The 25169-nt window shown below is 41.2% G+C and overlaps 1 protein-coding gene across 1 annotated transcript in view; it reads left to right on the plus strand.

Annotated features, from left to right (window-relative positions):
- The first annotated feature begins 917 nt into the window (after positions 1–917).
- Positions 918–25169, plus strand: part of LOC124790031 (nucleolar protein dao-5-like) — a 317366-nt gene continuing 293114 nt past the window's right edge. The window contains exon 1 of the mRNA XM_047257586.1: positions 918–968. The gene's annotated coding sequence lies outside the window, so the exon portion shown is untranslated. The remainder of the gene's footprint in view (positions 969–25169) is intronic.

Below are 25169 nucleotides of genomic sequence, written 5' to 3' on the forward strand. Positions count from 1 at the left end.
ACCGAAGTATGCATAGGTCTCACCACAGTTGCCCCAACGCCACTACGAGCCGACGCCGCGCCTCGAGCTCGATGAGCCTAACAGACAAAGCCTCCACCTGCCCCCGAAGAGTGGCCAATTCTCCTTGCGTCCGCTCACAACAACCACAGTCCCTACACATGACTATGTTTACCCTACTCTATACGGTGACAAATTCCCAAGATAATCTTCTGATGAGCTACTCTGATAATCAAGAAACACTCACTGAAATACGAGACGCGAAAACTACGCTAGGTTTTCCCAGAAAAACTATTTAAAAGCTAAGCGCAGCAAATAAGTACAAAAACGCTTTATACAAACAGTACTCGCTGCTGCTGGTGCTCTCGCTCTGGCTGTCACAAGACAACTGCTGATTCTAGTGACTAGTGGCTAACGGTCGCGAAACAAACAAAAGACGGTTTTAGGGCGCTTTCTGTTCTAAACGATCAAGAAAACACTAAGAAATCTAACACGAAAACTACGTAAAGTTTTATCAAGAACTGTTAGTTACTATGCAGAGCAGATAAACACAAATAGAATCCCTTCCTTAGTGGAAGGTCGTAAACAAAATGCAAAATAAACGCTTTATACAAACAGTACTCGCTGCTGCTGGTGCTCTCGCTCTGGCTGTCACAATCAGACTATAGTTTATTAGTACAGCTTTTATCTGTCGAGTGAAATACAGTAGCAATAAATGCTACAGGCACTCGTTTACGCTTCCACGAATGGACGCTCCGTGCTAGCGAGTGTTCTCCGAAGCAGAGTGGTTTGGAACATAGCCGATCCGCAGCCCCTGCGCTCCAGCGCGGCGGCAGGTGGCGCGGCCGGCAGGCAGGGTGTGTGCGCGCAGGCGCCGTGGCGCCGACGCCGACGCCCGTTCGGCCAGTAGCGATGTGATACGCAGACAGGCAGCCCACCACGTCGACTGCAGAGGACGCCCTCCGGAGCAGGTGAGCGCGCGGCCGCCGCCGCCGCCGCCGCTGCTGGCGGCCGGCGCGATGCGTTGCGGGCTGCATACTCGATGGGGGGCCAGCCAGCATTTCGCGCCGTCTCCTACGTTTGCTCGTGATTATTCTATGTACGGCAAGCTTCCGCTCATCCGAGCGATTGCGGACCCGAGACTGCACAGATAACCGGAAAACTCGGATAATTCAAAACACACATGTTTTTACCGGAGACTGCTATTTTTTGTGTTTACAAAACAAGCTATATTTCGCACTCAAAAACCCACTGCATTATTTACTCGCAACTCGCCGGAAAATGTTTTTCGTAAGACGTAACACCGCTTACATTTCGCGAACGGTTCAAGATAACTACTCGAGGTTTTCGGCAAATTATAAAACTTAGAGGATATATAATTTTGTTGCGTGCTCAATCCTCTTACAGAGATTTTGGAGCAAGTATTTTTTAATGGAACTTATTAACGGCATTCTAAAGCTCTTGGAAAGACGAATGCAGTGGTATAACGCCAGTTAAAGTTGGCGTCGAAATTTTTTGCAACAATATTCCTGAAATGTGCCAAAGTTGAAAATCTGTAAGACCCTAGTCGACTGTTGTGATGGAAACACAGCCAACAAGGGCGCCCATTGTCTTTGTTTCAAATCTTTCGACTATTCCCTTGATTTCACAACCGCTCTTCAGCACAACAAACATATCAGAAATAGCCTTCCAAACGCCTTCTGATACACAAGAAGTTAGTACATATTTCTATTTACTAAAATATTGGCTACATCTGTAACTATGTTGTTTGAAGAAGGTCCAAAAAATTATCTTTAATCTTAGTGGGCCTATCTACTTGTCTCAAGAAGAAATATTGCCGCCCCATTTGGTGGTATTTCCACCGCAACAACTGACTACGGCACATTGGCCTTCAGTTTTGACATATTTCACGGGTATCTCTTTGCGGAGTGTTTCAACGCCCTCGTTAACAAATATTATAGCATTGTATTCGTTCTTTTTTTCAAATGTCTTTAAAAGTTCTATCGTTGCATTAAAAAAATATTTCTATAAGTATCTAGACTGAAACAAGAGGTAAGAATATTAAACGTCCAACAAAACCGCGCGCTCTTTTTTTAATATAACTATTTGATGAAAATCTCATTCCGGTATTTTGCACCGTTCACGAAACAAAAGAGGTGAAAGAGGGTTTTACGTCATTCAGCCTGTGTACGGATGGCGGCTAGCATACCTATTACAACTGAAATGCTCCCCTCTAAAGTGTCATTTTCTTTTTTCCTGAAAGCTGAGAGCAGCAACAAAACGTTGTTTTTTTTTTTGTGTGAAAAAACTCACATTTTCTGCCTCGTACCGTCTTTTTGAAATTCGCTGTTACGTAAACATTACCGCCCACCTATTTACAGTCAATAAATATCCGACCAACCGAAAATTAAAGCTATTCGAGCACACTTCGTGACTAATTTAAAATTAATAAATATTCAGCTTGCAGTTCTCAGTCAGTTCGGAGATTCATTATATTCTCAGTGACAAAATTATACTTCTTCTTTGTCTCTGTCTATGTGTGAGTTTATGTGTGTGTGTGTGTGTGTGTGTGTGTGTGTGTGTGTGTGTGTGTGTGTGTGTGTGTTGTTCTCCTCTAGAAGTGTTTCCACCCGATAATTGCTTGCCTGCATTTGTATGCATCATTATGAGAGATTTTCCCAACGAAATCTTTCATTAGGAGATGCCCCGTAACAAGCGAATGGTTACATGTACGGTTTGATCCGATTCGATTGTTATAGACATGTAGCGACAGGCAATCACGAGACTGCTTTTCATAACTGAGTATTCATCACGGAGAAAGCTCAATTCTCAATCTACCGAAACCCTCTTGTACCGTTTAAGTAGTACAACTTTCTGAATCAATACGTTGTCAGACAACGAACGATCAAAAAATAAGCACACGTCCTGGTACGTGTATAAGTTGTGTTTCAATCAGAAACATACAAGACCATTTTTAAAATAAGTTATACTGCTCAGAATTTACATATAATCTGTTACTGCTGGTTACTATATTCTTACAAAAGTAAGTTGCTAACGAAGTGCTATATTCTGAAATATTTTTAATTATTGCCACGCTTGAACAATAAACGTGTCGTCGCCATACAGCAGTTTCTGACTGCAGTAAAATGAACAGTCGAATATTATTCCTTTCTGTAAGTAAATGACTACTCACCCATAACAGAAAGAACCGTTAAGCACTCCCTAGCGTGCTGAATGGAGATTGCCACAAAAGATTTAATGTGAAGCAAAATTCAAATCTTTTAAATTAACAGTACAAAAATTTCTCATTAATCTACGATTAAAATTTGTTAGTAGACATGCTTCAGCTGTTTTCTTCAAAAAGAGATACAAGTTTGTTTTTTATTAAAAATCTTGTTTTATTTGCACTTAAATCCTTAGCATTTGAGTGATGTAGTCATTAGCAACACGCATTTTATCAGTGACGGAGATACACTACATGCATAGTAATCTTCTGTCAAGTAAAATTATGTTTTTCAGGATACCCGTTATGGACGACGAACTGCAACTGTGAGTTCTGTTGGCGATTTATTTGGGCATAAATATGCAAGCAGTTGCTTTTTTTTATTTTTGATGTGATGCACTTTCGAAGCAGTGCAGACCATCATCAGACCGAGGTGTTACAGGAACATCACATTATGGACCCAGTTTGGTGGGACATTGTGGTGACGATACTGGCGGAAACGACGTCTGTTCAGTTATGAAACGTTTATGAAACGGAAAGATTGTTATGTTTTGGGTACTTAGAGTGCACTGCATCATGATATCCATAAAAAATCCGTTCCATGATTTGTATTATCAGGTTCCACATATAAATATACATGTATTACCTGGGAAACGGATTCGCTATGGATAACTCGATCCAGTACACTGTAAGTACCCAAAAAGTAACAAACTCTCCATTTTATAAACGTTTCACTATCGATAAGTAAACTGCCGTCATTTTCGCCAGCACCATGACGACAGCGTATAGCTACACTTGGTGTACGATGTGTTCATGTGACACTTCCATCTCATGATGAGACTACACTGGTTCGAAACCTACCCAGATTTAAAGGATAACTTTTTCGAAACCCTGTAACTGTCTACGATTCTGAAGCATAAGTTTGAAATTTGGCTCATAGATGCCTACAACATTTCTCTGCAATGGTGCAAAACCGTGGCGCCCTGCGTTGTCACCCTTGAGCTCGACGACACTTCAAACGGCGGGGTCTAGACCCATGCAAAACAAAGACCAGAGCTCAGAACTTCATGTGACGTATAAACTGAGTTAATGAGGTCACACTAGCATCAAATTTTACCACAGTTATGGTCAATTACACCGTGTCACACCCCCTCCTACCATTTTTTACCCCTTCTTTTGACGCCTCCACGATGGAAGTCAGAACCGCAACTTCCAGCGTTGAAATCACTCAGCTTTCTCACGGGTGGCCGAAGAAAGCATTTCAGACACACCACCACTCAGCACCGAAACGAAAAAGCCTCAAGATGAGGCATAAATTGCCTCAATGGAACCACACCTTTCCTTGTGACGTTGATTCCCACACATTACGTGTTCGAAAACGACAGTTTACAGAGCGATGTGCGATGGGAAGACGTTGTTGACAACCTCCTGGGTGATTCAACACATCTCTATGGACGTCATGGGGCTGCATCCCGATTGAAGTTGCTCTCCCTCCTTGGGAGAGCAGTATGACTGCAGTTATTGCTCTGGTGTACAGGGTGGAACCACTAGGGAACGTTCAAAACCAGTCGAGCAAATTTGGAATTGATCTGAAGCAGCAAAGGGTTCTTACGCTTTTTCAGTGTTTCTCTTTCTTGCCCTCCCACGACGTGATCATGGAGAGGTGTGTCATTGACACATGCGTAAATAAAATGGCAAAGCGTCTCCCTGAGAACCCTCAGTTTGGTAAAATCTTCGATGGCACCCATCCAGATTTATTGAATATTTTCAGAATGTGCCTTTGCAGAAAAAACCTGGGAAATATTGCTTTACGCTTGCAGGCAGACCACTGGCGTCAGAGGTGTGTCATGTAGTTGCCTACTAGCAGGGCTACTTTGCAAGTTTTGTCTACAAAGGAACATTTTTTAAATTCTCAATAAATGTGCGTGACTGCTGCCTAGAATGTTACAGAACTGGGGTTTCTTAGAGCGACCCTTTTCCATTTTATTCATAAATGTGTCAGTTTTGCACCGCTCTGTGATCCGGAGGGCATGAAAGAGATACACTGAGAAAGCCTAAGGACCCTCTGCTGCTTCAGTTAATGTTCAGATTTAGTCGAAGGGTTTTAAACGGTTCCTAGTGGTTCCACACCACACACCAGAGCAAAAAGTGCCGTTGCAGTGCACTCCAAATGAGTGATATCACGTCCAATGGAACTGCTAGCCTGTGGTGTCTGGCGCATGGGTCGAACCGACCAGAAGGTGTTAACAGTGCCAAATTTTGTCAAAATCGTCTTTCTGTTGCTCACTGCACTGCAAGCTGTCGTTCTCGACCACAGAATGTGTGGGAATCAACGTCCCCAGGAAAGAAGTGGTTTCATTGACCTCTTTATGACACCCCCTTCTTCGTTTCGATTATGAGCAGCGGTATGTCTGAAATGTTTTCCTCTGTAGCCCATAGGAAAACCACGTGACTTCAACACTGGGCGTCGCATTCTGATTTTCATCGCAGAGGCGTCAAAAGAATGCGTGAAAAGTGAAAAGACTGACTATGACTACCTCCCTATCGTTTGACACGCCCACAGTGGCACTGGGCAGAATTGTGGTGAAATCTGATGTCAGTGTGACATCACTAAACCAGATTATACGTCACAAGAACTTCTGAGCTCTGCTTTTTTTCTCTTTGTGTTTACACCATGCTGTTTGAAGCGTCATCAAGACCGATATTGACGGGTCACTATTTTTCCACATTGCAGAGGAAGGTCGTAAGCACCGTTGAGACAAATTTCAAACACTGCGTCCAAAAGTCTCGAAAAGTTCTTGACTGGTTTACTTCCTACTTTTACACGATGCTCTAATAAAAATTCGGATTGACAAAGGCTATATATTTTTCCAACATATATATAAATAAGATACAGGAAGAAACGTTGTTAGCAAAAATCTCGAAAAGTTCTTGACCGATTTACTCCCAATTTTTACACGACGTTCTAATAAATATAGAGAGGCAATAGTCTATATATTTTTCGAATGTATATTATATATAAAGCGTAAACGTTGGTAACAAAAATATCGAATAGTTCTGACCGATTTACTTCAATAAACATTCGGATGGCCATGGGCAATATTTTTTAAACATCAATGCACAGATTACTTGCTAAAACCAACTGCCAGAAATAAAATGCTGTGTTGTTCCGTGCTGTGGAAATGTGTGGTTCCGTTTTTTTCCTCGCAGTCTGTTATAGCTACACTAGCATTGCATTTGCACTATTAGATAAATTGTTTTCCAGTGTATATTATTTTCGTAATACATAATTTTAAACAAATTTTGTACACATAAGAAAGTGCTGTTTTTTCCCTTCCTCACAATCTGTTTTAACAGAAGTGAGAAAGGCTTATTTATGATTTACCGACTTATGATTAGAATACTGCAACGGAATCAGAATCCTCCGAAACTTTGTAATCCTACCTATTCGCAGATAAGAACTATGCGGAATGCTCTCATTGAAGGTATCATGCAGATGCAGCAGCTAGAGAGATCTCTCTCATACCCTCTTCTATACCAACGATACCAACCATATTACCCATTCATGTTAAGTGGCTTCATTTCCCGATCAAGGCTTCATTGCCAGTAAAAATAAACAACGTTCCCCACCAGAGAGAGGTGTAATGAGGAGAAGATGAGATTGACAGGGTTTGGGGGAGGGGTGGAGAAGGTGGACATACCAGGGTGGATGGGGGAGATGCAGAGAGACAGGGTGGACGAGATGACTGACAGGGAGGGGCGGCAGGAGAGAGAGAAGGACAATGCTACGGGCAGGAGGAGATTAAGACGTATATCCAGTTACTATACATATTTAGCAATTGTAAAGCACTACCAGGTTCGCCAGTTGCTAATAAAGTAAGCAAATAACTCGGTAAGTATTAAAAGCAAGGTTGTAATAAAAAAAACAATACAAAATTGATTAAGAAAAAGTTATCATGAACACTGGGGTTGTTGAATACAAATTCGTGGAACAATCGAATTGACGTTCTGAGAATCATTGCCAGTTACATCAAGTACCTCAGTGTGGTGTAAAAGCATTAGTGTGGTGCACAATTTGTCCAACAAAAATTGATGGTAGTGTGAGGATAAACGGTTCATCGGAAATGATCATCAACGCTACCATTTGTGCGCTGTTGGTGCTGCATTCTGCAGGAATACAAGGTCGGTTGACAACCGCCAAGAAAAACAAAACGATTGGGGGAATCTCTCAGACCGCCCTATATCTCTCATCGACAATCGTACCTCAAGATTCATTGGCTAAACGGACCAGAGTCACCTGTGTGTTGTACGGCATTTCGCAATCACCCCATCACACACAACTCGTAAAATAATGCGTACGACAGAAGTACATGGGACAGCAATTTTTTTAACCTGTACTGTGGCGACAACGCTATACCTTTGAAATAAGGGGTATGTAAATGGTGGGACGTACAGCAGCATGAATTGTCAAATGCCACATACACGTCATGTTGAATTACGGTTGTGTTCAGTGAAAATACATTGTTGCGAAGTATGTTATACGTCGCCCACACAAGAAAATGATATCACTGATGTTAAAAATGTGCTTCTCATGTCAATAACATTACAACTCCTGCCCACAGCATTGCTAAATGGATATAGAGCACTCTATCATATGTACTTGCCCACACACAGTGAATCTTTTGAGCACTGTGATACGCTGAGCTGATATGCGATTTCAAAATAAAGATCCTACCGTGTACTCTTTTACAAATCGCATTAAATTTTATAGCACCTCAAAAAGTTAAGTGGCCGTAATGTCATCGAAAGTTCCCCAAATGTTTATTGTTGGACTTCCATTTGATGAATTGAATGTTACACTGCATTTTACTGCTTGGGGATAAAGCTGTATAAAGATCATAAAAAACAACTGATATCTCCGACTATATCAGTAATATACTTCCACATTCTTTAAATACACTGAAGAAATATTACAAAGCGACATTAAACTGTACGATTATGTGAGGAAAGTATTACGGAACGTGCATGAAAGATAGAGTAATAGAAGAAATCTTGAGAAAGTCAAGTGCATCTATTACGGAAATGTCTTCCTAGGTCGACCTATTCTAGAATGTTGTTCTATGTATAGTAGAGAGTCAATCTGACCATAGCCCGCTAGCATACTAGTTGACTATGGTCTAACGAATGGAGGTAGCTATTCGAGAATGACCTCCGTAGCAATTCAACGTCAACAACCAAACATCTCAAATACAGAACAGAGAACTAACATCAGACCTGTCAGGCTGCCTAAGGAAACGTACAGATAGGCATCTGTCGCTAAAGCCATATGCGAGTGTTATTGTGCGAATAATATTTGCAGCGTAAAATAGTTTGCGGAGTGTATGTGTAAATATGGTTTAAGTTTAGCGGCGTGGAATACGAACGTGCTAAACCAAAGCAGCTGATGTTAACAGCGGTCCTAGGACGACGTAGGCACAATAGTCTCTGCTAATCGTTATGGTGGTCATTGGCGTGATTGCGTACTGATCCGTATCGGGGCAATAAACAGCCCCCTGTGTCTCCAGTAAGTGATGTCTTTATAATGTAATTTGTTTTAGAGTCATTAGAACTAAGAACCACCAACCCAACCTCAGGAAAATGTCATGATTGAGCATTACACTTGACACACTTTTTTGAGAAAGAAACGACACTCTGTCTACAGACAGGAATGATTGACATATCACACACTTGTTTTTATTTTAGACACAGTCACATAACGCGTTACCAGTCGCAACCGTTTTCTACCATATATTGACCGTTTCAGATTCTACGAAAACAAAAGAAGAAAAAGTCTACATTAGAATCTTAATATCAGTAATTTTCTTTTTGTCAGTTCTACTTGTAAGTACATAAAGAAAAATCAAAACACATAAGATTCACGCCTATACGCCATAGTCGTTATCTGGCGAATAAATCAGTCGCGACTTGCGTTGTCATACTAAATCTAAGAACAAAAGGGTGGAATTTTATAAGCATAATCAAATGTTATCTCCCTTTCCATACTCTTTGCCACAGACGTGCCCGTTCTCTATGCGACAAAGCAGAACCTCATTATACAAAGAGGCATAAAACAGTTACACGGAAACAGATTTGAAAAACTCATTAGCTTTCATTCTACTAGCCTAGCTTTTGTGCTTCATCTTCAAATAATTTACTATGTTTATTTGCTGCAAGTGTGAACATTTAAATGTTCGTTGCGTATCAGTGAAGAGCGCAAGTAATAGAAGTAATAAAACGATATGTAAAAAGTGCTTCATTTTTAATAAAAGGAAGGTAGGAATGACAGACTTTTTGACAATAGATTAAATCCCCCGACAGAATTTCGGAGCTTGTTCGGGGATATTTTCATTATGCTACAAGGGACTGGTAGTCTCCAGTGGCTCATTATACAGTATTTTCATTTCGTTTGATTCTTTATCTCCATTTATATTTGTACCTGTACTGAACTTAAAATTTCGTCGCAACCGTGCAAATGTCGACAGTAGGCGCTGTGTGTCTTGCTTGGAAACAAACCTGTTCGTTCTATTTTCTCGCGGTATATGCTGTTGACAACACTAATGCCCGTTTTATTCTACACCCTCAGACTTGCATTCAGTACCTCTCGACGCTGTCTAGGATTTCTTTTTCCAGCAGCGTTTGTTGTACGTTAACAGTGATTCACAGCTTTGTGGATAGGCTTATTGATGTAGTGGTGGCTGAATGCACATCATGTACAGGTTCACTAAATGGAACGTAAGAGCTTGGAAACGATGCTATGATGAGCTTGCTCACACAGCAACAGCAACAACACCATAGTGATAAAAGCGTACCGTACGTGTTTTGTCTGAGGACTGTTGGTTTACTCAGTATTTTGTGTTGTTCCTTTTGGTGATCGCACGTTATTACTTTCTCACTGTTGCGAAAGTATTTTCACAAAAACGAAGGTAACTTAGGTAACTAACTGAATAACTGATCATTACAATATTACTCTGCAACGAGTCGCCGGAGATCACAGGTCACTTACAACAAAAAGAAAATATCTTTGAACAAAACATTCTCCAAAATTTCATGGGTGTATTCTCATTTCCTCCTGCATATTATCCACGACTGGTCGCTTTTCCACATCTGGTTGCGAGGTATTCGCATCAATGGTCCGGGCCCCGTCGTCTATTCTGAGCATATGGCCTATTAGCTAAATTTCTCCCTACCTCACAACTGCAAGTGAAGACACCTCAGTCTTCGGGTTGGGTGTGCGTAAGGGTGAGGGGAGGGGAGGTGGTGGGTGAGTGAATTCCTTGTCTCTCCTCACTATAGAATCTGGCGGAAGGAGTTTTTATTAGTTGCGGGATTCTCGTACACCATCAATTCTCTTGGACAAAGTTAGTTCTTTCTGTCAGCTTGTGACGAAGTAGAACCCCCTCAAATATAAATCTAACTAGAAATGACAGTGTTCATCTAATAACTTCGAGGAGAAGTCACTGGAAACTGAAAAAAAAAAAACAGGAAAATTTGTTTCAGCTACGTATATGATAAGTTTTTTTTGTGGAGGCATGGCAGAGAGGAATAAGATTCAGTTTACCATGGAGCAGGAGGTAGATTTGGTGACACAGGTTACCGAAAACCCGCGAGCACAGGCCATTACCTACACCGAATTCGAACCACCACCCATTACAGCGAAGCACCGTAAAAACATTGGTGGATACAGCGGAGAACATTTGAAAATCCGAGATGCTTGACGGGGAATTGAAACACCTTACCAATGCTTTGCTCAAGACTGGTTATTCGTCCGCTGATGTGAAAAGAGCGTCAAGGCCGGCGAGCAAAAATCATAGCAGTGCACAAACGCCTGTGGAAGTCTTCCTCACTTCAGTTAAGGACTGCATAGCAAAAATCTAGACAAAGCGGAACATCCTGGTAATCTACAAACCCTTCCAGAAGATACAGAATTATCTAAAATTGGTAAAGGATGGTGGCAAACCGCTGAAAAAGTAGGAATTCATAGAATTCCGTGTAGTTGTGGGGAGGTTTACGTGATTTACTATATAATGAACGTTCAGAAAACGACTAGAACGGCACAAGGCAAACTGTGGAAGGTGAGGGGCTGACAGATCAGATGTTGCGGAATGTGCTTTGCTGCCAGCAGACCACCACATTAATTTTGATAGGATTCAAATGCTGGCAGCCACATGCGGATATCATGAAAGGCTATACAGAGAGGCCATACACATTATAAAACACCACAGAAATTTCAATAGGAAGGAGGAGGGATCGAAACTAAATAAGATTTGGAACTCAGTGCTGACCTAGATGTGTACGAGTCTTCCACATGAGGTGGTAGCAACAGTAATGGCATTTATTGGCCAGGATTTCCCCTTCGGGGTTCGGCCGCCGTATTGGAAGTCTTTTTCGTTGACGCCACTTCGGCGACTTGCGTGTCAATGATGATGAAGGGCACACAACACCCACCCGCTGAAGGGAATCAAACCCGGGCCCACTTGCGTGGTACGCGGTAACGCTACAGCTGAGTTACGGGGGCGGACATAGCAACAGTGGACGACGGCAACCAACAACGACCATTTGCGCTGAGCGTTCAAAGCATGTGACGTCACTCCACTGCGCGGAAACTCGCAAAAACGAAATTTTGCTGCTTTCAGTAGGGAGCCAGGATGTGAATCGGACGCTCAAAGAAGCTACGATCCCCCTTGAAAATGTACCCCGCAGATGTGGAAGACTCGTAGGGTTCTAATGTGAAATCCATCCGACCACGACATAGCAGTCCGGAACATTTTGTTAATAGTGACCTCTAATAAAAGTGGAGGGGTACCTGATACGTATCACCTAATATCTCGCATACTGAAGTTTGGAAATAACAAAACCAAGAATTTTCCTGTATTAACTGAACATAACGCCCACACAAGGAAGCAAGGCTCAGAAAACTATAACATTCCGGGTATTCACACATCTACCAAAATAAAAAATTTCCCCTCCTACCAAAGTACTTCACTGAACACGGTGGCTATTCGTGGTTGGCTGCTCTGTGCTAACGTACTGGTGGAAATTGCACAACGCACCTATTTGCTCAGCATACGACGATAATTAATATGAAAATTTGCTTCAAAACAAGGCAACAATCAAATGCCGACAATAATACTCGCAAACAACACAGATAAATATGCACTAGCGAATAAAAGTAAATGAAAAATGAAGACTAAATAATGTTAGTGTTACTGATGAAATAGCAGCTACATGCGTCTGTTTCCGCTGCCGTTGTCACTGTCAACTCTGAAGGAGGCAATATTTGCAACAGTAATTGAAACGTCGGAGAATTTTAAATATTGACTATGCCGCCTCTATCTAGAAGAATTTTATTGAGAATAATAGCAGTTATTTGAAATGTGAGGGCAGAGTCGCAAATTAAAGGGTTTGCAACATCATAACGTCTATAATAAAAAGTGGTTTAATGAACGAAACAAATTTTAATTATAATTCTGAAAGTTACTGAAGACTGCTTATCAAAGCAGTTACACGAAAATCCGTGACAGTGTGAAACTAACATGGCCTTTACAAAAATTCTTTGCAACATTATTTATAATAATAGTCCGCGAGAGTTCAGCTTTTTACCATTTTTCAAAGACAGTCCCCACTTAGCTGCTGCTGTCATCGAGTCGTCGACGTCTGCGTTGTATGTCCATAGTTATTGAGCGAGCAATCCAGTAATGATCGTCGTCTTGCTGACCCTCATGATCGTAGCCGTCCGTGGTGGATGCAACAGGAAAGCGCCGTATTTGTAGAATCGTTCCAGTTTATATATCTACATGCAGCAACGTAGGTCAGACATACTTACTCAATTTACACGTGGCTTATCCGGGAGTCATCATATTCGTTAGCCTTTTATTTTCCGTTCGTTCGGGGAACATTTCACAGTACATCAGTCTGCAATACGAAAACACATTAATAAGTTTCTAAGTTGATTTAACAGTCGTGCTACTCGCCAAATACTGCGTACTGTGCACAATAGTCACCTCAACACTAGCATCAAATGCGCAGCGATCGGCACCCCCAACCCCCACCCTACACACACACACACACACACGCACACACACACACACACACACACACACACACACACACAACAAGATTAATGAGTTGAATGTCAGTTCACGACGGGGAAATTCACTACTGAACTTCCAGTTTAATATGACAGTCCGCGGTCTGCACTAGCCAAGTGGTACCCAACCTTTCTTAGATCATTACCCCTGAATGCAATCGGATACTAGCTACGACCCTCTCCCTCCCCCCTTCCCCCATATTATCACCAACTTTAGCACATAACTAAACTGTAGAGTGGAAAGCTTTCCTTGGAACTATTTTTTTTAATGATGAAAAATGAATGATATTTAGTTTGCGTGCGTGTGTGTGTGTGTGTGTGTGTGTGTGTGTGTGTGTGTGTGTGTGTTTTGCAATGAATGACGAAGAAATTCGTGGTGCATCGCAAGTGCTACCCACAACTTCTTCTCAGAAAAGAAATCTAACTGTCCACAGTAAGTGTACACACTTGTTACAAAACACGCTTTCCATGCATTACTCCTCGCCACTGCGGCACTTGCTTGACCTGCACACAGCAACCCCACTCAAAATCAAACAAGTTCAGATGTGCCCATTATACTCACTGTTCATAAATCACTTCAGTGCTGCACTCCTTACTTCTGAACTGCCAGAAACTAGACGACTTCAGGATGTTAATGCTTTGTGTCTAACCACGCTAATAATAATAATAATAATACGAGGGTGGTTTGAAAAGTACTCGGAACGGAATAGAAAAAAAGTACTTACATCACTGAAACTTTTTTTTATTTTTCAATGTAGTCTCCTTGTAGATCAATACATTTGGTCCAACTATGTTCCAGTGCCAGAGTCCCATCTCGAAAATGAGTTTCCTCCAGGCCTGCAAAATAGTTGTCAACACCGGCTATCAATTCTTCGTTTGAAGTGAGTCTTCGCCAATCACGAAAAATTTTCAGTTTTGGGGAAAGATGGAAGTCTGACGGAGCCATATTAGGTGAATAAGGCGGGTGTGGCAACAATTCATACCTTAGATCGTGTAATTTTGCCATGGAGACGGCACGTGTGAGCGGGTGCGCATTGTGTTGATGGACGATGACTTTCTTCCTTGCTAAACCTGGCCTTTTATAGCGAATCTTCTGTTGCAATTTGTCCAGGACGTTAGCATAGTATTCTCTAGTAATTGTTAGCCCAGTTGGGAGATAATCTACTAACAGAATCCCCTTCGCATCCCAGGACACTGATGCCATGACCTTTCCCGGCGAAGGAATTGTCTTTGCTTTCTTTGGTGGCGGAGAGTCAGCTTGTTTCCGCAGCTTTGACTGTTGTTTTATCTATGGGGTATAGTAGTGCACCCAAGTTTCATCTGTGGTCACAAACTGGCACAAAAAATCTTGTTCGTTTCTCCTAAAACAGACCAAACATAGTCCCGATATGTCCATTCTCATGCGTATTTGATCCAGTGGAGTCGCGGCACCTATCCTTCAGATAATTTTTTTCATTTCTAATTCTTCAGTTAAAACTTGATATACCCTTTCAGATGACATCTGGCAAGCGTGAGCAACTTCACGCACTTTCAATCGGCGATCCTCCATGATCATTTTGTGCTCTTTTGCAATGATTTCTGGAGTGGTGACACGTCTTGGCACACCACTGCCCGGAGCATCATCTAAGCTCTCCCAACCAAATTTAAATTCATTTGTCCACTTGGCAACAGTTGAATATGAAGGAGCAGAGGAGCCCCAGTGTATTCTGGAAATTGGCATGAATGTCCTTTGCTTCCGAAGTACTTAATCACTGCTCGAATCTTGATTTTTTTCCGATTTCGCAAATCACTACGTGGGAACAACAACAGAGCGCGTCACAGCCACAGCTCTCTTCCAAGAGCAGTGACGTGGCACGTGTTTACAGGCAACAGTCCAGGGAATATCACGCGAACAACTCGTTGCGCTAGTGCTGACGTCTCGTGGTGATTCCGAAAACCTTTCAAACTACCCTCGTAATAAAACTGTGTACAGCACTATAGTAGCCGTTATGTAGTTACTGCTGTTGGTGCTGTCAATTAATTTATTTATCTTCTTCGAAGCGAGTAATGAAGCAATTTCTGGACTACTGTAGGTAATCTATACAATTTCTATTTAAGATGTCCGACTTTTGTCTTCACATTTGCACGGCACAAAGCACAGCATACGTGTATAGGGCGGACTATGTGAGGAACCTGTAGCCTCCACTGCATTAATGCTACTCACTGAGAAAAGTAATTACTGATAACTTATATAATCAATATTAGAGTCTTACAAAATTGGGGTAATAGTAATGATATCTTGAAATTAATTTAGTTTCATTAGTGAAACGGAATAGAATCGTTTTGCTTTTACCCAGTAGAAAATTTCATTTTACCCTTCAGGGGGTAATTACTCACAGGTTGGGAACCACTGCACTAGACAGTCCGCGCTACCTACAATCAAAACCATACACGTACAAGATACACTCGGTTCGGCGATCTGTATCTCATACGTTTAACATTATGTGTAGAGCAGAAGTTCATTATCCATGGTACACACCTATATCACAAAGAATATCATTCATCAAACAGTTATTTAACATCAGCCAATGACACAGTTCACGACTTACACGCCACGACAATCACATTGTTTTTGCTTCAGACTCTTTGTTGGTGTATTTCTCTGTCGACCCCTCGATATGTTTCTACAGCTCTAAGTATTTCGCTTAACATGGCACTTTCAAATATTCCTGTTGTTGTTGTTGTTGTGGTCTTCAGTCCTGAGACTGGTTTGATGCAGCTCTCCATGCTACTCTATCCTGTGCAAGCTTCTTCATCTACCAGTACCTACTGCAACCTACATCCTTCTGAATCTGCTTAGTGTAATGATCTCTTGGTCTCCCTCTACGATTTTTACCCTCCACGCTGCCCTCCAATGCTAAATTTGTGATCCCTTGATGCCTCAAAACATGTCCTACCAACCGATCCCTTCTTCTAGTCAAGTTGTGCCACAAACTTCTCTTCTCCCCAATCCTATTCAATACCTCCTCATTAGTTACGTGATCTACCCACCTTATCTTCAGCATTCTTCTGTAGCACCACATTTCGAAAGCTTCTATTCTCTTCTTGTCCAAACTGGTTATTGTCCATGTTTCACTTCCATACATCGCTACACTCCATACAAATACTTTCGGAAACGACTTCCTGACACTTAAATCTATACTCGATGTTAACAAATTTCTCTTCTTCAGAAACGATATTCCTAGTACATCGATTTACAGTTTAATAAAAAGCCATAGCTTCACATTATTAGGTTCATGGGAAATAAATTGATAACTAGTAAACGTACAAACACACATCATCAGGATAAATGAAATGATGTAAACAGAAACAATGGTGCACAAAGAAATGTGGTTACAAAACTCATCCTAAAATAAATATTGCAATGTGCCAAGCGAACAGAGCGTAAACCAAGGAAAAATAAATAACAACGTAAAGGGAAGGAAAGAATCTATATCACACTGTAGGGTTATCTTCAAAACCTGTAAAATTTACTTGTTGAGGCATGACACAGCTCTACATTGACCAACTCATTTGTATTTTAAAAAATGGCAATTTTAGATTCTTTCCCCTCCCCCCCCCCCCCCCCCCCCCACCACCAGACAATTTTCTTCACATTTCCACGGTCGTTAGCAGTGTGTATTAAGAAGTACATCGTTCCTGTTTACTTTTTATTGAAAACAAAACGCTTACGCATTTGTTTTTATTTGTTTTACGACTGGTGCTCTTCACTGATGTGCTATGAATGACTAATTTTCAGAACTTAGTTGTAGCAGTAAATAAATGTTTAAGTTATTTTAAACCATTAAAAAAATCAGATAAAAGTGCTAACTTACCGGAACAGAATCCACAAGATGTATGACGACAACACGTGTCAAAAAATATGAGGTATAGGTATGAATTTCACATTTTTGCATTTTTAGTTTTTGCTATTTGTAAGTAGGGCTAGGAACATATTTTACAGATTTAATGTACACCCTGACTTCTTTTCCTACTGTATAACCTGAAGATGGTCAATGTATAGCTGAATTGATTATTACTGTTATCGCACACGATATTGTGTCTAAAACAAAAATAAGTGTATGCCTTACACGTGTCAGACTGGCAACAGCAAATTTGTTGTCCGCGTGAGTTATGGACTGCAACTAAGCGACGATAGCACGAGGACAGCTCCCTCGGCCACGGCCCAATGTTTCCTTGATGTCTCCGGGGAATTTCTGCCCCTCGATCAACTCTGTCAGCAACTCTGTCTCGCGCCCTCAGAGACATTTCCCAATTTTTCACACAGCACACTGGCCACCGCGTTTCCAGGCTTCCCGTTGTTTCTACAGATGACTACGCTACAGGCGCTTTCCGACTTTGGCAATATCGCCCTCTCTACATCGTTAACAGATGGAGCTCTGAAATTTATAAGGTCTTATTGTCAATTTATAGTTCTTGACTTATTCGTGTATCGGACGTTTGAGCGTGTATTGGCAATAAGCTGAATGTCATCTAACAATTCACACTTCGTAAATGGTGCGACCAGCTAGCCTAAGGTTAGTGTGTATCTCTTGTGCTGGAGGTATAAGTTTATACTAATTTGCAACGTTTTTTTTATTTTCAATTCTCTTAATTTGTTATCACATTCCTTTGTAACAACTAAATTATTCTCCATAGACTTTATCTTACTTCTAGGTTCTTTTTACGCCGATTCGTATCGTAAATTGTTCTTCAGTAACTTCTGATAGTTCTCACGAAATTTGTTTCTTAACTTGTTTTGCCTGAAGTTATTTTCATCCCCACCAAACAAACTCAACATCAGCTACTGTTAAATGAAACTTTTCTCAATGGTTTGTGCTATTTCCTAATCAACTGATTCTGTACCTTGATATTTATTAAAATGTAGGTTTTCGTTATCTGGAATAAATGAAGGATATTAATTATCCCGAAATCATGCTAAAGACAGTGTTTTTGGTGTGGACGAGTTGTTTGCTGCGAAAATCTAATACAGTAAATCTCACGTTAAAATTGCTTTCATACATTTTTCAAGTAGTGAAGAGCAGCTTTTCTTGAAGTATTAAGGCAATTTCTGCGTAAAGTAAAATATGTAAAACACTGTCTTTTGATTATATGAAAACCTCTACATTTACTAGTGCGTAGATACATAGTTTACAAGTAATAATGATACCAGAGACTTACGTTGTTCTCCATTATTTATTAAAATTTTATCAATTCTTGTTTTATGTGCGCTTCCTATAATACTAGATTCTCTGTTTAAGTTTTTTGTGGCTTTTATTTTGAGCATTTTTTAATTATTGTCTGATTCACCAGAGGAATTAACGTCAGACCTCCACGAACCAAATACTTAGCATAATCATGCATTTCGCTCGTATCGAAGGAAGTTATGGAGCTCAGTCACAATGATATCTTGATACTGACGTTAGCTAATTTTCAGAATGTACAACATACGACATTTTTTATAAGCACTACAGTTTAAGTTTCAATACACAAAATTTACAGCTACACTAACACATCTTTGGTGACATTTCATGTTCTCTGTAAACAGAGTGTTATCTCCAGATGGCTTTCCTCGAAAGTGATTCTCCACTTGCTCCGAAGCTGTGGTTTGTAATAGCGTTCATACGTATCCTTAACGCTTCTTTTAAATGTTAAGCAGTAGTCTGTCAATCTTACTTACTGATATTCGCTGTAATTCCACTACTATATTGGCTAAAAAGATACGATCACTGGGCAGACATCACATCTGCTGTTAAAATCTGCTGTTAAAATCACATCTGCTGTTAAAATCGGTTCTACTGCAATGTCCGTATGCTTCATAACGAAATTCAGTTAGTGGCTCTGACTTGGTGAACGAGGAATCAACGTATGTATGCTGGAATGCAACTTGTTTACAAACAGTTCAGATTTTCTGGTATAATTAACGAAAGATATGTGTAAATTACCAAAGCGATGGCGTAATTTATCGTCGGCGACAGTATTTGATGCCAGACGAATGTAAACCTTCCACCTAAAAACATCAGCTTGAATTGACTACTTTCTTTACGTTGAAGATATTAACGTAATTTAGAAGTTTATTACTTAACTCGCACATTTGGGATAAATTGTTTATGGGTAAAGTAACAATTTTGTAGAACACCTGTACTATTGTTAACAGTAAATATTGTTTGCTTTATACTGATGTTGACACGCTGGGCCAATATAGTCCTTCCCAAACAAAACTGCTCTTAGCTTTTCAAATCGTGAATTTTGCTTAGTTGATCTTAAAGTATACAAAACTTAGTGAGGTGACATTTGTCTGTTGGATCACAGTGTCATTATTTCCCCCCTACCTATCCGCAGACACTTCGCCCCCACCCCCCTTACCACTCCCTACCTAGCCACTTACCACCACCGCAGAATTACAGACTTCACGAGGGAAGTGATGGTGGAGTCATCACTATGAAGTGTGGTTGCTTCCAAAGATATTCATAAATTGATACTGTGGCGGGGATCTTCTGTTCTCATGAACAATATGGGGCAATTATGACGTCGAAAAACGTATGAAATACGTCGAAAAACATATGAAATCTCGTGGGGATCAATGAATACAAACACTCAATGACATCGAATGGAATGATTTATGTGATTTTTCGTAAAAAGAGGGTTCCAGTCCGTGGAAAGATGCTGGAAAAACGTGATGGGCACTGGACAGTTTTTCTGATCAGAATACATCGACTGTAGTGAAGTATTAAAATTGAGGGCTTGTCGTGGCCAGAGAAGACATATTATTTTACTCTCTTGCTCAACCAACTAAAATGGAGCCGTGTGATTCGTATAGTTGTATTTTTTGAAGACGGGTCCCATGTTGGGGTAGTACAGGTGAATGCACAATAGCCGAGAAAATTCTGGTCGTGCGTATGACCACAAAGCGCGTCGCAGATTTCGATCCAGCCACTCGCTGACCAGTTTGGTGTGGTAATAGAAGATAGTTAAAGAAAAGCTAGAGTATTAAATTTCGCTTTAAAAAAGTAATTCGCGCAGGAGGATATTACTGACGTTCCACCGTTTGACAGTCGCACAGACTCCCATGTGGAGGACGCAGGAAGAGGGATACCTGGCGTTGGAAGGCAACTGTTAGAGGTAAAAACAAATAACTCGACAAGTCCGGATGGAAACTCATTTCAGTTTTACAGCGTGAACTCTCCAGCGTTAGCCTCTTACTAAACTTGCACCTTTGGTTAATCTTTCGGCCAGTACAAGGTCCGAACGATTGGAAAAAAGCGGAGGTGACTCCTGTATACAAGGACAGAAGAGCGGTCCCGTAAAATTACAAACCAGTATCAAAATGGGAGACGAGATACTGGTGCAAGGAAAGCTGTGATTACGGGTTGTGACTGGTGCTCTGGAAGCTCAGTTAGTAGAGCATTTGCCCGCGGAAGGGGAAGGTCCCGAGTTCGAATCCTGGTTTCGCTCATAGTTTTAATCTGCGAGGAAGTTTCAATATCTTTAAAATTGGGTTTTTGTATGTCGATCCTTGTTATTGGAGGTCTGAAGGACTTCAGCCGTTGATATTTGATAGTTGGAGAGACCTCGTCGTTGTTACAGGTAGTCTGCGAAAACCAGTTATTAGATGTTGGCCACTGATGAATCGTGTGTATGGATGGTGTTAACCGCCTCAGCGTCAGACAATGCCTGAAGATGGTGCAGTGAAGCACCGAAACTGGTAGCCATATAATACGAGGGTTGGAAATTTAATAGTGGCAACTATTTATTTAAAGCTCGTACGAAATAGATACGTGGTTCAAAAAATTACTGACCTTCAAAGTAATCACCAACATTGTGTATAACCCGTTGCTAGCGACGTGGAAGTCGTAGGATACTCTTAGCAGTGCCAGTTATGTTGACAGTTCGAGCGGCGCGGTCTATTTCCCGACGAATTTGTAGCACTTCTGAAGCGAATGCCGTGAAATGTTCCCTTCAGTTTAGAAATCGAGTTGAAGAACTTACGAGGGCGTAAGTCAGGGAAGTGCAGTAGGTGGTATAGCACTTAGCAACCCCATCAGTCAAACACATCAGTAACAGCTTGCACTGTACGTGCTTGAGCATTGTCTTGCAAAATGATGGTCAGGTCTGCAGAAAATGTCATCACTTCTGCCTCTATGCTGTTCATTTTTGGAACACAACCTACGACCAGCTTAGAGACAGAAGTGATCACACTTTCTGCAGGACCTGACCATCATTTTGCAGGACAATGGTCAAGCACGTACAGTGCAAGCTGTTACTGATTTGTTCGACTGATGGGGCTGCTAAGTGCTATACCACCTACTGCACTTCCCTGACTTAAGCCGTCGTGAGTTCAACTCGATTTCTAAACTGAAGGAAACACTTCACGGCATTCACTTCAGAAGTTCTACAAATTCATCGGGCAATAGACCGCGCCGCTCGAACTGTCAACACAACTGCCACTGCTAAGAGTATCCTACAACTTCCACATCGCTGGCAACGAGTGATACACAATGCCGGTAACTACTTTGAAGGTCAGTAAAACTTTGAATTAACTATTTATTTTGTACGAGCTGAAAATAAAAAGTTGCCACTATCAAAGTTCCGATCTTTAACATCGGTTTGCTGCAGAAATTTTGTGCATAATCTAAGTTCGAATACAAAACAGTTTCTTGATATGGAAAAGCTGTCCACAAATAAGCACAGATTTAGAAAGCATCCTTCGTGCGGAACTCGGCTAGCCCCGTTCTCATACAATGTGCTGCGATCCTTGGATGAAGGGCAACATGCAGATCCCATATTCATACTTTTCAGAAAGCAGTTGGGGAAGTGCCACACAGCAACCTATTAACGATGGTCCGAGCATACGGAATATGTTTCCAAGTATGTGAGTGGCTCAAAGATTTGTTAAGTAATAGAACTCGAAGTACGATTCCTGGACGGCTAGGATTAGTTACAGACAAGGGTATCACCGGCAGTGCCCCACGGAAGTAAGATAGGATCGGTTTTGTTCTCTATATACGTAAACGATCTGACCCATTGCGTGAACAGCAGTCTGCGACTGTTTGATGACGACGCTTTAATGTATGGGAAAGCGTCGCCGTTGTGCAACTGTAAGGGGCTACGGGATGACTTAGATAAAATTTCTGTTTGATGTGATGAGCGAACAGCTTGCTCAAAATTCAGAAAAATATAAATTAACGAAGATGAGTAGGAAAAGCAAACCCGTAATTTTCGAATACAGCATTAGTAGTATGCTGCTTGACACAGTCATCGATTAAATATGTAGGCGTAACGTTGCAAAGCGATATGAAAAATGGAACGAGGACGTAAGGCTGGTGGTAAGGAAGGCGATCAGTACATTGCGGTTTACTGGAAGGATTTCAGCAAAATGCGATTCATATGTAAAAGAGACCCCTTGTAGAAAGCTAGTGTGGTCCATTCTTGGGTAATGAATCAATTCAGATACGTGCTGCTAGATTTGTTACTGGCAAGTTCCATGAACACGCGATTATTATGGGAATGCTTCGTGAACTCAAATGGAAATCCGCGAGGGAAAGGCGACCTACTTTTCGCGAAACGCTACTGGGAAAAATTAGAGAAGCAGGATTTGAGGCTGCCTGCAAAATTGTTCTACTGCCGCCAAGTACATTACGCGTATGTATCGCGCAGACAAGATTAGGATTTGTAAAGAGGAATACAGACAGTCGTTTCTAGTGGTACCAGGAATCTTCCGCCATGCACCGTATGGTGGCTTGCGGAATATGTATGAAGATGCAGATGTGGGGTGACGGAAGTTAAAACGGTCCCAAATCACTCTTCTTTACTTTGACAGATTCCGATCACCGCTACTGTTCGATTAAGACTGTGTTATGAAAAGCTGAAAGGAAAGTTATTCGTTTAAGTGTTTTATAATGATTTCTAAAGCGTCTTGCAAGCGAGTATGCAGCTGATGCGTTCCCCCCATCTTGACAATTAGCTTGTAATATTAGAGGGTGCCTTACTGAACGTAACAGATCAAGATTCTGTAACAGAACGTTCACCAAAATACCTCCTAAAATGTTGTGATTAAAGCGCCACTCACATGTCAATTTAATCCAACTACTCAGCAGACTGTTTCTATCACAACTAATATGTCTCTGATATAATCTGGTAGACAGCGTCTGTATCTAAGAACAACTGATTGAGATCGCAGATACGGAATACAAGCACACTTCAATCAAATGCTAAAGAAATACATACGAGTAAGACACATTTACAGATAAAATATACACAAATATTATTTAGCAAGTGCTGCTATAACAATAAATAACTTAAGTTACTGTTTCCTAATGAAGGTGGATATGTGGGCTGCCAGTGCACAACTTTGTTATACGAAAAATTCTTTCACCAAGCAAGCAAGTTTGACGCATATTTGCTTATTACTATTAGCAACTTGGATCTGTTAGCATTCAGAACGTCCTTGTGGGAAACTTTAATTATTAAGCAGTGCAATCAATGAACAAGTACATGATACTTGACTGGAATAAAATTAATGTCAACACTAAAGAATGAGTGATGACCTGGCTTGAAATGAAGCAGCTGTAAGCAGTTTCGGCTTCACGTCGTTATTAACTGATTATAAATGCCTCTATTGCTTCACGAGCACCAGGTTTAATTGTTCCGGCGTAACGAAAATGACGGCAAGAAAGAGCAGATACCATCTTCATATATATAAGGCTCACCGGCTATTTGACCATCTTATTCTGTGCAGATGCACAAACAATGCCCGAACTCTTACGGGAATCGGCAAAAAGCCGCGAGTAATGAGTGTAACGGGCAGGAGTACTATGATATAGTGCGGGACAATAAGTTGGGAAAGTAGGTCTGACGGGAGGCGTGCCAGAGATAAACCCCTACAGTCGCACTGTCCTATGTGTCCTCGGTGGCACAGATGGCTATAGCGTCTTGCCATGTATGCAGGAGATCCCGGGTTCGAGACCCAGTCGAGGCACACATTTTCGACTGTCCCCGTTGACGTATATCAATCTCTGTACGCAGCTAAGCGTAGTGATTTCATTGAGATGACGACACGAAGATGAAGAACGCAATAGAAGAGAAGGCTGTGAGACGACGTCACCCAAAAGTGCGCTGACTAGGACCGCACCTCTACAAGAAGAGAATATAAGCGCCGCCCATGCCAACTTCGGCCGGCCAGTAGAAGACGGACACTAATAGACTCGCACTAGAAGAGCTTTTACACGTGATCGCTGTACATTTCTTGCATGGACATTCTATATAGAGTAAGGTATTGATTATTTGCATGCCGCCAATAGCTCGCGACACGACATTGTAAACCAAACCTAAGTATTGTCACTCTACTTTATTGTGATAAAAATCATTAATGTGATTTGCTTCAATTGTTGTATAGCTACCCGAGAAAGCAGCATCCTTTCGGCACCCTACAAGCGACGAGTGGATAGGATCCCACATTAATAACATGAGTACACGGCATCATTATATCAAAATCGTTCAATCTTTATCCCCAGCGTGTTCAAAATATCTTTACTTGAACTATGGCTTTGGAATTTCCACTAATTAACAAAGTAATAGGAGACTAGTGTTCTCAGCGTAAACCATTGACACACTTTGTTATGAGGCAAGTACGTACATCTCTGGCACTCGAAATAGCCTTTTACAACGTAGAATATAATTTTAATTTATGGCGTTACTGGAGGAGAAATGTTGGAAGGTAAATTGATAACTGACTTGAATGTACGTAACGCACTTCAATAATATTTGTGGATGAGAGTTCGTATTGACATTCCGCAGCTATGAAAT

Source organism: Schistocerca piceifrons, chromosome 3 (assembly GCF_021461385.2).
Source record: "Schistocerca piceifrons isolate TAMUIC-IGC-003096 chromosome 3, iqSchPice1.1, whole genome shotgun sequence".
NCBI lineage: Eukaryota > Metazoa > Arthropoda > Insecta > Orthoptera > Acrididae > Schistocerca > Schistocerca piceifrons.